Consider the following 15,522-nt stretch of genomic DNA (forward strand, 5'->3'; position numbering starts at 1 on the left):
AATGGCATTCAGGGTTCTCACCGCCAAACGATTTCGGAGTTTTGTTTTGACCAGACTCATTTGGCTAAATACACGTGCAATGTCCGCATTTGAATGCGGCAATGTTAAAATAGACATTGCAAACTGACATAAATCACCGAAGGGGTTATTATTAGCTGCATTTTTACATTGCATGACTTCATTCCAAAACTCTACAGTGGAAGTCAAAGATTCCCATTTAATGTGAACTATGTTTCTCTATTGAGACACCAGTTTTTCAATCGATATCATTTTCGTTAGTTAAAAAATTGGTTTTTATTATTTTCATGTTTCTGTAAAAATAAGCCAAATAAATATGCTATATGCTAAAAACATAATAGTTATGCTAAACATGGAGTAATTATGCCAAATTTAGCATATAATATGCTAACTTGGCAACACTGCTGATAAATAGACCCGTATAACAGTCAGAGATTCAGCAATAGATTTATTATAAAAAGGTTTTGGTATGGCAGTGAGAAATCGAACTAGCAAGGGTTGGATGAAAGTATGCTAAATGTGTAAAAATAAAGAGATCCAATAAAACCAAAGCAAGCGTAATTTTTATTTTTATTTATTTTTATTTTTTATTATTATTTTAAATTATTTTATTATTTTTTTTATTTATTTAAATGAAAAATATTTCATTATAATAATAAATTAATAATACAAGAAAAGAGAAAAGTCTCATTAAACAACTTTTTTATAGTTTGCCAATGGATGCTTTTAATGTTGAAGAAAACTTATTTTACTTAAACTTGCATAAGAGGTGTAGCCTACGGACATATAACATAACATAAAATATATATATATGCAGTTAGAAATACTTTATATTGAAAAAATGATAAAACCCGAATACTGCTCTCTGTCAAGAGACACTTTAAAAATATTCTGAAAAAAAAAAAAAAAAACAAAACTACTGTCATTTAATTAATCTCACTAATATCCTTAGTTTTCCATAACTTCCTTTCTTTTTTTAAATTTATTATATTAATATATTATCCTTCACTACTATCAAAAAAATATTACAGCAAACGTACATTTATGTACAATGAATTATTTAAGTACTAACTAACAACAACATTTATGTACACTCCCCTTCCATACACAAGCAAATGCTTTCAATGGAAGAGTAGTAAAAAGACACGATGTAAAATGAATTATGTACCATGTAAACATATTATTAAAAATAACAAATAATTACAAAAAAAAAAAAAACGGTACGATCGGTTCTTCATTTTATAAGTCTTATATATAAGATTCATAAAATAATATTCGAATTGATCTTCACACTGCTTTCCGACTGTAAGAAGCGCCCAGAATACTTCAAATTAGAAATATTAAATAAACATAATGACAGAGAGGACAACATCTTTTTAAAATTAAAAGTAATATCGATTCGCATCTATTTAGAAACCTCGCACCTTTCTAAAGAGCAAACATAACCTTCTCTCAACCAATTGTACAAGATACTGGACAATACTGGACATATTTATCGATACCTAGACCTTACAACTTGAAGCTCTTGTTTTCACGAAAGACTTTGTTGTATTTTGTCTTTGTTGTTGTTTTATATTCTTATTGCTGTATTCTGTTATTGGACGGTTGGTATTTATTCTTTGTTATTTTGTTCGTACATTTAACGTTTGGTCTGTTGTGTACTTTATGAACAAAATACTTCGGAAAGGGTAGGTTAATAGTTAAAATAACAGACAAGGGTGTGTGCATGTGATGCTGGTAGTGTGTCACAATACAGAAAAGTGTTGCGTTCTAACTACCTATGCTTGGAAATGGTGCGATGTTTAGTTGGTTAAAGTTAACACTTACGTATTAATAATTTAATTTTTGTAAACCAGCAAAAAGGATTCGTTTTGCCTATAACTAATATTATCCCTTAATTTTCGCAGAGTATAGAAGTCGCGAAGAAAATCCGAATACCAAAACATATTAATGGTTATGAGCACAATTTTCAAATCACCGCGTTAATTAATTTAGGTCCCAGTTGGTTTGGTAATATTCAACAGTGGCTAGTTACTTACATAGAACGAAGGGGATACCGGGGACAATTGTATCACGGTCAATCACAGTAGTACTAAAGCGGATAACTAGCGAACTATAATAGGTATATGATAGGTCTTCAAGCGTTGGCCCTGACGCGTGTGGATTTATCGCCAGTAACCAAACATCAAATTTTTGAACGCCAAAGGTCACTTTTTTCGATTGCTTTCGTAGTATAATATTACAATCACTGTGCTTTGTTTGTACCTATTTTACAATTCACCCATTTCTTTGCACAAATGAGCTTATTTTAGGATTTGCTTTTAAAAGTTTGTGAGCACAGAATAACGCCTAGCCACTTCTGATAATACTTGTAATTATCAGTAATTCGAAACTTTATTAAAATATTTGGTCATTTTATAACATTGAAATAGTTGTAATAGTGGTTCGTGCTAACATTTCAACTGACGAATACTAAAAGAGAAACTTATGCCTAAATTTTGTGTCTAATCAAAATTCCACAACTGGTACAACTGACCCCGGGATCGGGGTAGATATTTATGGTTTATAGGTAAAATAATATAATAATTTGGTAGATAACTTATTATCTGCCTTTGAACTTGATTTTTTTTTCAAAAACCTCATAAATAAGAAGCAGAGAAGGGTAAAAGTCAAATTGGTACAACTGTCCCCGGTTTCCCCTAACAACGATGAAGTACCACAAGACGATAAAGGGAAATTCGTATGTCCTTGTAATTTGCTTGAAAACGGAGAAGGTCATTAAGGGAATAACAGCGCCGCAGAAGTGTTATTTCGTTGTAAGAACAAGGCGATATGCCACCTAAAGAAAATACGGGTGTTTTATATAAAACAAAACATCTATTATAGTTTTTAGCGTTTTATTTCTCTTTGCAAAAATGTTTTCAGTGGCGGCTAGTGGCATTGGAATTTCAATCTGAGGTTAAAAAGGGAGGAAAAAATCCTTAATATAATGGATAACAAATCATTATAAGCATTAATTACTCGTCTGAAATATCCTTTCAAATTGAAAATACCTCCTGAGTAAAAATAAATGCCACCGACGGGAATTGCACCCGCACCGGTCAGGTGTTCTGGACCACTGAGCTACGGCTTATCCCAACCCGCCAAATAATTCAATATGTACAAGTACTTCATCTACAATTACTGTTAGCAATTACACAATTTAATAATTTAATAAAATCTATATACGCATCGGGCTTCCGCGGGAAGCACCCTCGAAAGTGAATGACAGTGAAGAGGTAAGGCAGAAGACTTAATTTAAAGATGGTAGATAAAAACACACCAAGTTCCTAAATGTAGATATAAACGTAGTGCTTTCAACGGAGTTACTGTGTTTTATTTACAGAATCAGAAAGACTACGCTTCTACGCAGCAACAGCGGTGAAGTTACGATAAAATCAAAAACATTATGATTTATATGGGAAACCAATTGACTTTTTAAAGTTAAATGAATTTTTATTGTAAAACAAAGATTCTGCGTTCGATTCCTAGTTGTGACCGTTATCTTTTTATTTTCTGCCTCTTGTTCTATTTTTATGTTTCAATTAGATTCGTTAGTTTTGTCTTCTTCTTCAATTATTATTTTTTTATGATAAGACAAGGTTTTTATGCATAGCACAAAGGATGATAAATTTTATAAGCAATAATTAGTCGCCTGTAATATAAATACAAATTGAAAATATCTCCCGAGTAAAAATAAATGCTGCCGACGGGAAACAAGTCAAAATATTTCACCAACAAATGAAGATATAATATGTCTCCACGCCACCTAGTGGGAAATTCAGCAATAACAAAGCCTTTCATACAAAAATAAAGTTGATTGTTTACAGGTGAAAAAAATATAAAAAGTAATAATTGTTTTTTTTATTTTTTATTAGGTACAATATTTTTTACAATTCAAGTTTTCCAGTAATGTAGGCCTCACTGGGTGGCTTGCCCGTGCTGAGGCCTTCATTTTATAATATGAAAATATAAACTACATAATACATTTAAAGAGAAAAATTAAACATTTAAAATTAAAAATACATAATAATATATTTAAAATTAAAAAAATTGTACATTGAAAATAATCTTGTGTGTTTGTGAGTGATGTGTGTTTATATTGGTTTTGTGTGTTACGTGTAGGTTTTATTTTTATTTTATGCTATGAAATTTTGGTAATATTGTCTTTTTTGTTCTTTAATCCATTTTGTAATTTTGTGTGTGAATTTATTTCTATTTTCCTCAATTTTAATTTCAAGTTTTACACTGTTGAAAGCTTTCATTGCATGGCATTGGTAGTGTCTTTGTCCAAAGCTTGAATTTACTGTCGGAGTTTTTATGTTTTCTTTGTATGCTTGTCTAACTGGTCTGTTAGTGTTATTTTGTGTATGTTGAAATTTGTTTTTTTTTTGTCAAAAATGTAGTTTAGTAGTGTTTTAACGTATAATTGGCGTATATCTAGTAGGTCACAACTGTTTAATATTTGGTCTGTATCAGTCAGTCTTTGTTTTTTTAGTATTACCTTTAAGATCGTTTTTTGTGCGGTTTCTATTTGGTTTTGTTGAAGTACCTACTAGTACATATTGAATTATTTGGCGGGTTGGAAATAATCCTACGTGGCTCAGTGGTCCAGAGCGTCTTACCGTTCTTCTTCCATGATAAATTATATATTTTTTTTACATAAAACATAGGAAATTCCAAAGGTGCTTAATAATTTTCCATATTTAACTTTGGTAGTTACTGTGTATCTATTTACTTACCACGACAGGATAGTCTTCCATTGTAGTCAATCTTAAATTAACCCTTTGAAAAATGTCCCCCACAACTTAGGTGTACTCCTAGCGTAGATCACAATATCTATGTATCTGAAAATGAATGTTTTTCCAATCATCCGATTGCAAAAAAAATTTCAAAGTTTGTTCTTATTAGTGTGAGTGTTCAGAGAGTGGTTTAAATGGTAGAATATGTCGGGGACCTCCGCCTTATCTCTCCACTAGAATGAGATACGTAGTCAAACTAAATCAATATAATGTAGTTTTTCAATGAGATACGTAGTCGATCTAAAGTCCATATAATGTAGTTTAGTTTGTATATAACGTACATCATACTATGATCGTAATAAACACAGATTCTCGCTTAATCACTCTTACTTCTGAATTATAATTAACGTGGATATAGAGACTCTCCTTTGAATTTGAATAATTATTAAAAGATAGTTAGGTAGGTCCTTATAAATTTCGATGGATTACAAAAAAGTTTATTAAGGCAATAAAAGTTTATAACGGCGTATTATAGTTTACGGTCCATAGCTTATAGCCTTTCAGTTTCGACTATTAAAAATGCTTCTTGCTCAAACTGTAATCACCCATCGCAAATATAAAAACGGTTTTGAGTGGTCCGTAAGATTTAAATTTGGTAATAAAAATGTGTAAAAGAAAATTAAGCTGGTGAGAGGTAAAATATTTCCATAAAATAACCAAACCTTACCTTTTTAATTTTGATTAGTTTTGTGTAGAGATGAAGATACTAAATATTAAGAATAGTTACAAGAAGACAGACGTGAATTTCAGGTACCGATATTCAACTGCCAGAATTACACAAGTAAAAAACGTAACCTTACATCCTCGCCTTACTTTTGTTTTTATGTTTTTTTTTTTAAATTTGAAATTAAGCTTACTGGTAAACATTGAAATTTAAACCTAATCAGGCCTCATCACTCAATTTTGTTGGCGAATGCGACTGGCAGTGTTTTATGTAAGAATTTCACAATTTAAAAAATATACCATAGTACAACCCGGTTTATCTAAAGCACCTTTAGCTTTAAAGGGTGTCCCAGAAATTCCGATCCTCGCTGGAATCCGAACCTCCTGGGTGACCTATAAACCGTCACCTCCCCCTGACCCCTTAGCCTTATATAACAGACGCCCTCTAGTTCAAGTATAACATAAAATAATACGCACAATTTATATTCTAACCTTAACTTAAACCTAGTCATTTTGACGTTAAGACGATGCACTACATCGTGTAATATTTTGAATCGAGCCGCTATAGCGATAAAGCTTAAATTCCCGCTTCACACCATCCACCTGTTTTGGTTTATGCAAGAAAAAAATATGGCCAAAAAGTGCCTTTTATTTTATTTTGTGGATGTTCAGGCACAAATATTTAAATGTTTTTCGATCATTTTATAAATAACTTAATTTGCCACATTATACAAAAAAACTATAACCGAAAATTGGTTCGTAAGTAGGAGATTTTGAACTTTAAAGCAGTTTTCATAGGCCCATACATTATTTTTTTCTGGGCTTATAAAAAGACTTATTTAAAAAATTATCGATTATTTCAAAGACCAGGATGTATTCTACTCGCAGTATTTAAAGCATCTGAAACATTTCTAGGCGACCAAATTTTCAAACCAAAAACACATGATTTTAAATTACTACGTAGTGCGTCGCCTTAAGTATGGAAAAAATTGAAACTTTTTGTATCTCTCTTTTCTAATATCATCAGATGTGTAATATAAACCAATTTAGAAAGAGAGAACACCAACCTTTCAATTTGCATTTAAAAGTTTACCATAGACGCTCTTGTACGAGTATATCTATCTTCTATATAAATAAAAATGTAAATGTTTGTTTGTTCAAAATCTTAAATCTCTGAAAGTTCTTCACTGATTGCTTTAAAATTTTGACATTTTTAACACTTTTTTTTTTTTTTTTTTTTTCAGTTGCATTTGAATACGATTATGTTTTTATATACATTATAGAGGTGTCATCTGTGATAGATAAAAACTGTTTTTTTTTCAGACATCTGTTGGAAAATGTTATTTTATAAACAGCGCCATCTGTTGGACGTTAAAGCAACAAGCGCTATTGTTTCTTTATCTGCATAGATAGACAGAGCTACAGCAACCCATGGCGGGGTAGAGCTTGTTTATAAATAATTCCATATGACAAAAAACAGCAACATAGTTTTTTTTATATATATAAAACGAAAAAAGGTTAAGTGAAAATAACTTTTTTTAATATTTTAGTTTCGCATGAAAAATACCCTATAATATTAATAACACACCCAACTGAATAAAGAAAAATATTGGCATTATCAACAATACACAATTCATTAAAACGTTCCTAGTACACACACACACTTTACTTGGTTACACAATAACATACATTTAAACACCATACATACTCACTATAGAATTAATTAACATATGTAATTGCCTTCCAGACAACATAAAAATTTTTTAAAAAATGGAGGTACGTTTAAAAAAAAATAATCAGCAAACACTGAAAGTGATAATATTGTTACAAATTGAATAAAAAACTTATGTAAAAAACAACGCTGGCCGCTAGAGGCGCTAGCGTTGCATATTGACGTTGACATTCCTTTCGATGACGGCAAATTGGATTTATTTAGTAGTTGGTGGCGGTATTTTACGCTTTCTAATTTGTATTTTGGTTAAAATATTGAAATAAGAAGACAAAAAAATGTCGCAAAAAGTAGGTTAATTACAAACAACAAAAACAGTGTTAATAACCGCTTTGAAAATCCATTAAAATGTATGAAAGAAAACCAAGACGGGCAACTCATGCCGCTAGGAGACACTAATGTACCATGTTGCCATCGGAATGTATGGGAAGTGTAAGTTGGAGAAATTAATAATATTATGGGATATTAAGTGATAAATAATGTTGACAAGAAAAAATCATCAGCATGTAAGCGATATTAAAAACTTTGACTTTGTTGGCATTCAAAATTTATAAAAATAATATGCGTTTGTAATATTGTACGGTATTCACATAAAAACTTTTATAAGTGAAATTTGTCATTAGAATAGACGCCATATTTAATCTTGTTGGTGTAACATGTAACAATGGTTGGCAGCATTGCCTACTGTCATTCGTACAAAATGTATCAAAGTACAATATGGCGTCAACTGAAAACGGCAAATGATGTCAATATAACTACACATAACGTACGTTATAATCTACACGTTCATAGATGGCTTTGATTGAATTATTTTATGAAAACACACTCTTTGAAAGCTACGCCTTAAAATATATTTATATAAAAATCAAACGTGTTTGTGCCAACCACAAAAGTGTTTGTGGTCGCACTCCTCCGAAACGGCTTGACCGATTTTTCATGAATTTTTTTATGTATATTTGTTAGGTATTAGAATAGGCCGTTAAGTATATTTCATACCGCTAGGTGATTAGGGTGTCACTATGAAAAAAAATCTTCTTTTTTGACAAAATATATTTTTAGTAATTTTTTTATTTGGCATAAAAATATTCTATAACCCCAAATTTTCACCCTCCTACCCCCACCCTCCCATTTTTTGATGACAGATGGCGCTACGTCCGCCTCATCGAACTTTCATCCACAAATGCACAAGTCATTCACGAGAAGCGTCGCGTCATTTTCATGTGTTATTTTTCTTTAAAGCATTATCCCGTTAAACTACAATTTAGCAGTTTTTCAACAGGATATACATGTTTAATTACAATTTATATATGTATACATAATATTATTACTATTTATAAATAAACATAATATTGTTACTACTTATAGGATATTTAGACTATTATTATTGGCACACATGATTATGTGCTAATAAATAACAACTATTGATTCATAGTGATGATTAGTATAAACTATTTCTACTTACGAGCCATGATTTCAACATATATCTGAATTTAAGAATTTACAAAATTTTATGTTACTTCGCAACATGTTGAACATTTTGGGCACGTTATATTCAAGGACATATAATATATATTAAATGTCAAATAATTTTATTAAGACTATTTATTAGTTTGCGCCCTTACATAAGCAGTGCAAATATAAATAAATAGTTTTGTACGTACATAAATTCCATTCTTTCAAAAAAGGCATGCAAATACAATATTAGATTGAATCACTGATACAATAATGTATTTGTATGCCTTGAAAGAATTCCGTTTCAATACGGACAAAATTTATTCATATTCATGTTGTGTTTGTAAAGGTGGCCACAAACAAATGATTCATCTTAATATTTTAATGCATTACTTACAAAACATGTATTTGAGTTATTTAATTTATTTAACGTTATCTATGAAAGAGCAGACTATTATTCTCTTTTATTTTACCTTAAATGCATTATTCATAACATATTCCGATGTAAATAGTTGTTTTTTATGGTATTTAAGTTTGAAAGGAAGTTTTATTTCAATAATCTATTCGCATGACTAATAAGATAGAAACGTAAATTTTTACTTTAATTACTTTTTAAAGTTTGCTGCCGTTAAATAAATAGTTAGGTGCTGATCGTAGAATGGGAGCAACCTTTACCCTTTAGTGACCTGATTCTTCCTGTCCGCAGCTCCTTCCCGCAATTTCCTCCCACTTCCTGTTCCCATTCAGGAACCGGAACAGATGAAAGCTGTGTCATTGACTCGCCTCCACCTGTTGATCGATTCGCGCATGCGCCCCGTCAATCGGAATTTAATAAATTCTAGTTCTAATTCTAATTTAATAAAGGCATGTTTGTTCAAACATATAACAATAAATACGTACAGCGAACCCTAAAATATAACGTGCCCACAATGTTTAACATGTTACCAAGTTATATAAAAAAATGTTAATTCCCAAATAGATTTAGATATATGCCAAAACCTTGCTCACAAGTAGAAATACTTTGTACTAATCATCACTATCAGTCAATAGTTGTTATTTATTAGCATGTAGATTTAGTGATATTTTAGATTATGACTGCAAAAATTATAATCTGAATTTCTTATAAGTAGCAACAAACTTATGTTTGTTTATAATTAGTAATAATAATTGTGTCCTGTTCAGGGTTGATTGCCTGAACAGACTATGCAATAATTACAATAGCGTATTATCCAAGGTTGATATTTTCAGTTGCGAACTTACTAAATGCAAGAGGTCCATAAAAGAATATTTCTCTGATGGTTTGTGAAATTGTCTCTATTATTTATATTTCTATTATGATTTGATTTATATCTACAACCTCTCTCCATGGCTATTAATGTATTGTTTTGTAAATTTTTCGTTTTATATAATCTTTTGTTCTGCATAATTTTTTTAATTCATATTCCTTTCTCACAAATTTAATTTACTTATTCCATATTATGCTGTCTCAGTGGAGGTTAAGTCACAAGGAGGAAATCCATAATTGGTTTTATTTTACCATATAATACAGATCTACAAACTGATTAAATGTAAACTGTCGATTTCCCGAAAATTAATAAATATTGTTATGTATACATATTTACATTGTAATTAAACGGTTCCATGATAACTCAATACAGTGATAATTCAACACAGTTTTAAAAAGTGATATAAAGTCATTAGAAACAATGAAAATTTTTTTTTTAACCTAACCTACCCAACCCATTTAATAAAGTTTTTGTTTCATTACTTGCCATGGCTTTATATAACTTTTTAAAGATGTGATGAATTATCATTGTGATGATTTATCTGGTCACCGATATGTGCCATGTGTGTTTTAATTATTTTTGATTCTACATTTCATTATATTCTCACAGGCAATAAGTAAATTTAAATTATTAACTCGAAAATAATTGCCAAATATGTCTCTGAAATAACAAAAAATTAAATTCATTAGTGGACTATATTTTATTATTTAAAACACAAATAAACAAAAAAGCACATATCCTTTATAGATATTTACTTTACCTTTGAATTTAAAAATAGTATTTTTCAGATTGGTTAAGTATTATAACCTCAAATCCAAATTTAAGGTATATTCGGAAAAGGGCCGTTCAAACAACACAAATTTAATAAAGTGATTAATTTTTCTCCATAACACAAAAAAGAAATAAGGTTGTAAGCTGTAAATATATATTTTATACCTAGAAGGCTTGCTTTGTGGGAAGAAAATATTTTTAATCTGCTTACCTATCTGATTTTCAAATTTGTGCAAATCGAAGTTGACGACAATACTTAAACAAAATGCGATTATATTGAACTCTTTAGAACTTAAATACTATGTCTTCTTCTCTTTCATCTGCTTGGCCGTTAATAATTTATGATACAACTTGGGTCACTAGTGCTATATCTGTCACCAAATGACACCGTCCTAATATAACTTGTTAAGAAAAAGCTACAAACCAAAAATGTGTATATTTATTTATTTATTTATTAACACCCTATCGGGCTTTTACATAGTAAGTTGACAGTATATGTATGTAAGTGTTATATTCTTAGTTTACCTTATAAAGTAGGTAATTGGCACTAAAATCGCTTGACAAACGGAGTCTAGAAACGTTCGATTTCAAGCACAAAACCAGTTTTTATTTATTTTGTAAATAATTTTTTAAGATAAAAAAAATTTAATCGAGTGAAAATGTCACCGATAATCTTAGCTATAGTACTGTATTTTTAAGAAGTTGTTTCCTTTATGCGTTCATACATTTATATTGAAAAAAAATATTTTTTAGTAGTTTACATTTATATTTTTTATTGAGTTATTTATTTTTTTATTTGTATTCTACTCAACCGAAATAATAGGAATACCTTAAATTTATCGAAATCATATTTTTTGGTATTCATAACATACACCCATCGATGTCTAATACTAGTCTATGCTTACACCAATTCGTTATAAAGATTAATCAAAATAGTGATTTGGCATTAAGCTTCGCATATATACCTACATATATTTACACAGATTTAAAACGAGAGAATAACAAATTCAAATTCAAAAAAATATTTTTTGCACAAAAAGAGTACAAAGGGTATAACTTATAGGTTACATCCTATTTCTTCCAGCTAACCCGACAAATACACATTATATCACATAACCCAACAATTACATGTTAACAAATAAATAAAATAAATAACATTAAATAAAAAATAAAAAAGAGGTATTTAATTCATGTAAGGTATTCATTCAAAGTGTAGTGACATTTGTTAAAAAGAAATGTTTTTAGTGTTGATTTAAATTTAAGTGTGTCGGTTATTTGTTGGATGCTACGTGGAAGGTTTTTATGTATTTTAATGACCATGTAGTGTGGTCCTTTTTGAAAAATAGTTTTGGTTGCTTTTGGGATTAATAGGTTTTCTGTGAACCTTGTAGCGTGTTTATGTGTTGAGTTTTTTTGTGGGAACTTTTCTGGAGATGATCTTACTAACAGGCATAACTCCATTATGTATATGTCCGTCACTGTCAGAAGTTTAGGATTTTTTAAAATTGGTCTACATGAATCCCGGTGATAGGAGTTTGTAATTTTTCGTAGGCACCTCTTTTGGATAATAAAAACATCTTTGGCGTTTACTGAGTTTTAAAACAAACAAGTTTTCCCTTTGCTGTAATACTATCACAGACGCTCTAGTTTAGTTTGAAATAATTCTATAAAATAAAAAACCACCAAACACTTCACAAGATCAAGGTCTACAAATTTTTTAAAAATAAAATAAAAAGATAAGTGATAACGTTTTTATGTTAACTAAAATATAGCATTATGGCGTTATGTTTGTGTAACTAAAATATGTAATTAAATCTCTGAATAACATTTCCTACACCCTCTATAACTCTCTTCCAGATTTGTATAAAAATAGCCAGCATGTTAACTATCACATGATATGACTAGAAACTTTTTACAATAAATACTCTGGGCACAGGCTAGTTCCTGTGGTTCTTTGGGAAAGGTGAATCCTTTGGTTGTTTTTGAGCAAGAGAGAGATTTTAAGGAAACCCAACCTTTTATATGACAAAAGACTGTTCAAAGAACCTTAAAATTCAAAAGGCCGCAAAACAGGAATCGTCTTTGCCGACACAATTTAATCACAAACAAATAGCAGAGGCGAGAACCTTTCATAAAACAATATAATCTAACCTTCATAGGTGTCACTAGTGGTACATAATTACTTTGAAAATTATACAACATTCAATGACGAAAATATGTAATTTTCTTGTCCTGTTTGGTTTTGTCTTGTTTTTTTCTCTTTCTTTCTATCTCCTGTTTTCGTAATTAAACATAGTTTTTTTATTACCGATGTCTTAGTTAAGTAAGTAAGTACCTTTTTGTAAATTTCTACCGTGGCTTCGTGCTTATGTGTGTATCGTTGTTTGTTTTATTTTTTCTTGTTTGTTCTACTTAACCCCCGTTTTTTATTTTCCGCACTGTTTTATAAGCGAAATTTACAATTTTTATATCAAAACAACGTAAAATTATACCGATCAACTCCCACCTATGTATTCTAAGTTCATCCCGTCGTAAAATGAATTGAAAATAGTATTAGCGATTCTTAAAAGAAAATTTGATATAGAAAGATCCAGAGTGTCACACTCACCCGATGAACCGGGCACCCCTGCCAAATCACCAAACGCAGCGAATCACTTGGGGTGACATATGGCAGAGGTGTTGGTTATCCAACAAACCCGCCTCCTAAATTGAGATCATGTTCGTTATTGGAAATATTTAAATCTTGAAGAGTCTTCCACTAGCTTTCAAAAGTATTATTTCATTTTGGCATAAATATGTTCAAAACTGATTGTTAATCGGTAATGTTTGATGACATGATCTATCTTTTCTAGACCCGAGGGATTAATGATTTTTTTTTATTATTTTGAAATATTACGAACTTGTAAGGCGTGTTAAAACAAATAATGTCTCCATCGAAGTATATCCTTTTGAAGATGTCTTCGTTATATGGAAAGCGATTTTTATATTGTATTAAAAATTATTTTATGCAAATACTTTTCTCTTTTACCCAAACCACACTTGAAAATGTGTCACTCAGAGAAGACAAAGGAATATATTTGAATTTGTCAGTACCTTCCTACCAACGAATTATTGAATTTCTACATATTTGATGGCAAACTTGCATAAGTTATGAAGAAAGTTTTGAGCTAAAGGTCCTTCAGGCTTCGTATTAAGCGTTCAGATGATTCAAGATGGTTTGAAAAGGAGATATGTAAATACGAATGTTATAATATTAAAAAACTATTATATTACATAATAATTAACGGAAAATGGTGAACATATTTAATAAAACATGACTCGTTTGAAATAGAGCAAAAATCTTTCGACAAATGCTTGAGTTGCATTCAAAGTTACACTTTATTTTTTTTCATGACCATAACATATTAAATAACAGTGCAAAAAGCTTATTTTACGATTTTTTTTCTATCAAGGGAAAATTTATATAATTAATGTTTCGGCAAAAGAAATGTGTAGATATTATCTTCAAAATATATATTTTTTTGAACTTAAAACTTAAGGATTAACGAGGAACTTGTTATAAATCGGTAGTAATTGGGTATACGGGGGCTTTAGCAGGTATCGACAATTTTCAGAAATCAAGGAACGGTAATTTTATTTTTTTAAATTTAATTATATTTGCTTTTACGCCTTGCTGGGCCTTTAAATAGATTTAAAGAACAAAATGTACCTAACGTGCTTTTTCATGTACAACAGCACAGGGGTTCCAACTCATCCAACCATCTGCAGCCAGTGAGACTATGGCATCTCCAATCGGGTATGTTGTGAGGCTGAAAATAGTGGAGAGGGAAAGGAGATTGGGAAGAGAAAGGTGAGGGGAGTACCCGGCTCTTCAGACCTGGTCTCCAAACACGGCAAAAGCCATTTCAAGCAACGTTTCAATTCTGAACGTTAAGCTTACACTATCTATCATTTATCATCTTTATTATCTCTTTATATCATTTTAAAAGAGAAAATTGTAAAATTACGTAAATTAATCAAATAAAATTCACTTGCACACGCCGGGACTTGAACCCGTGACCTCTAGCTTGCTAGTCAAAACCTTTGCTCCTTGACCACAGAGGCCGACAAAAATTATCGTAAATTGACCAGAAAGTTTTTAAAACGTGAAATAACGTTAAACTGTTTAACAAAATTTAAAACATTATCAGTAAAAATGGAAAAAAAAAATAAAATAGGAACTAAAATAATGCTACATGTAGGACGAATCACTAAAACTACATTACCAACGCTACTTTAATTTGTAGAACTCAACAAAATGCTGGAATAGATTACGTTCAATTATAAAAATGGAGTCATTAAATAAATCAATAGTACCCCAAACTTGTTGCTGAGATTATGCATCCTATTGGTTAGTTAGTGTGCCTGACAATTGGTTGTGTATACATTGCAGAAGATTGTTACATTTTGTCTCGTGTTTCTAGTGGGTACATGTAATTTAATAGTGGCGAGGATGGCAGGGCTGTCAGTTAAGATGCTAATGACTTTGTGTAATACAACCAGAAATTACATAATTCAACGTATTCAAACATAGTAACTACGGTAGTCTGTGTGTGGTTGTTTATCACGTGAAATATGTAACGGTCAAATCTGGTTCAATGAACTAAAATTTGCTTACCTACTTCTAATAAAATATTGTAACAGAAAATTATTTTATTTGTCTTTTTAAAATTTTGAATTATAGTATCACATTATTTTTCAAAAATCTCCGCTAGTGCATTAT

The sequence above is a fragment of the Hesperophylax consimilis genome, chromosome 10 (assembly GCF_061612785.1).
Source record: "Hesperophylax consimilis isolate HC1 chromosome 10, BYU_Hcon_1.0, whole genome shotgun sequence".
Classification (NCBI taxonomy): Eukaryota; Metazoa; Arthropoda; class Insecta; order Trichoptera; family Limnephilidae; genus Hesperophylax; species Hesperophylax consimilis.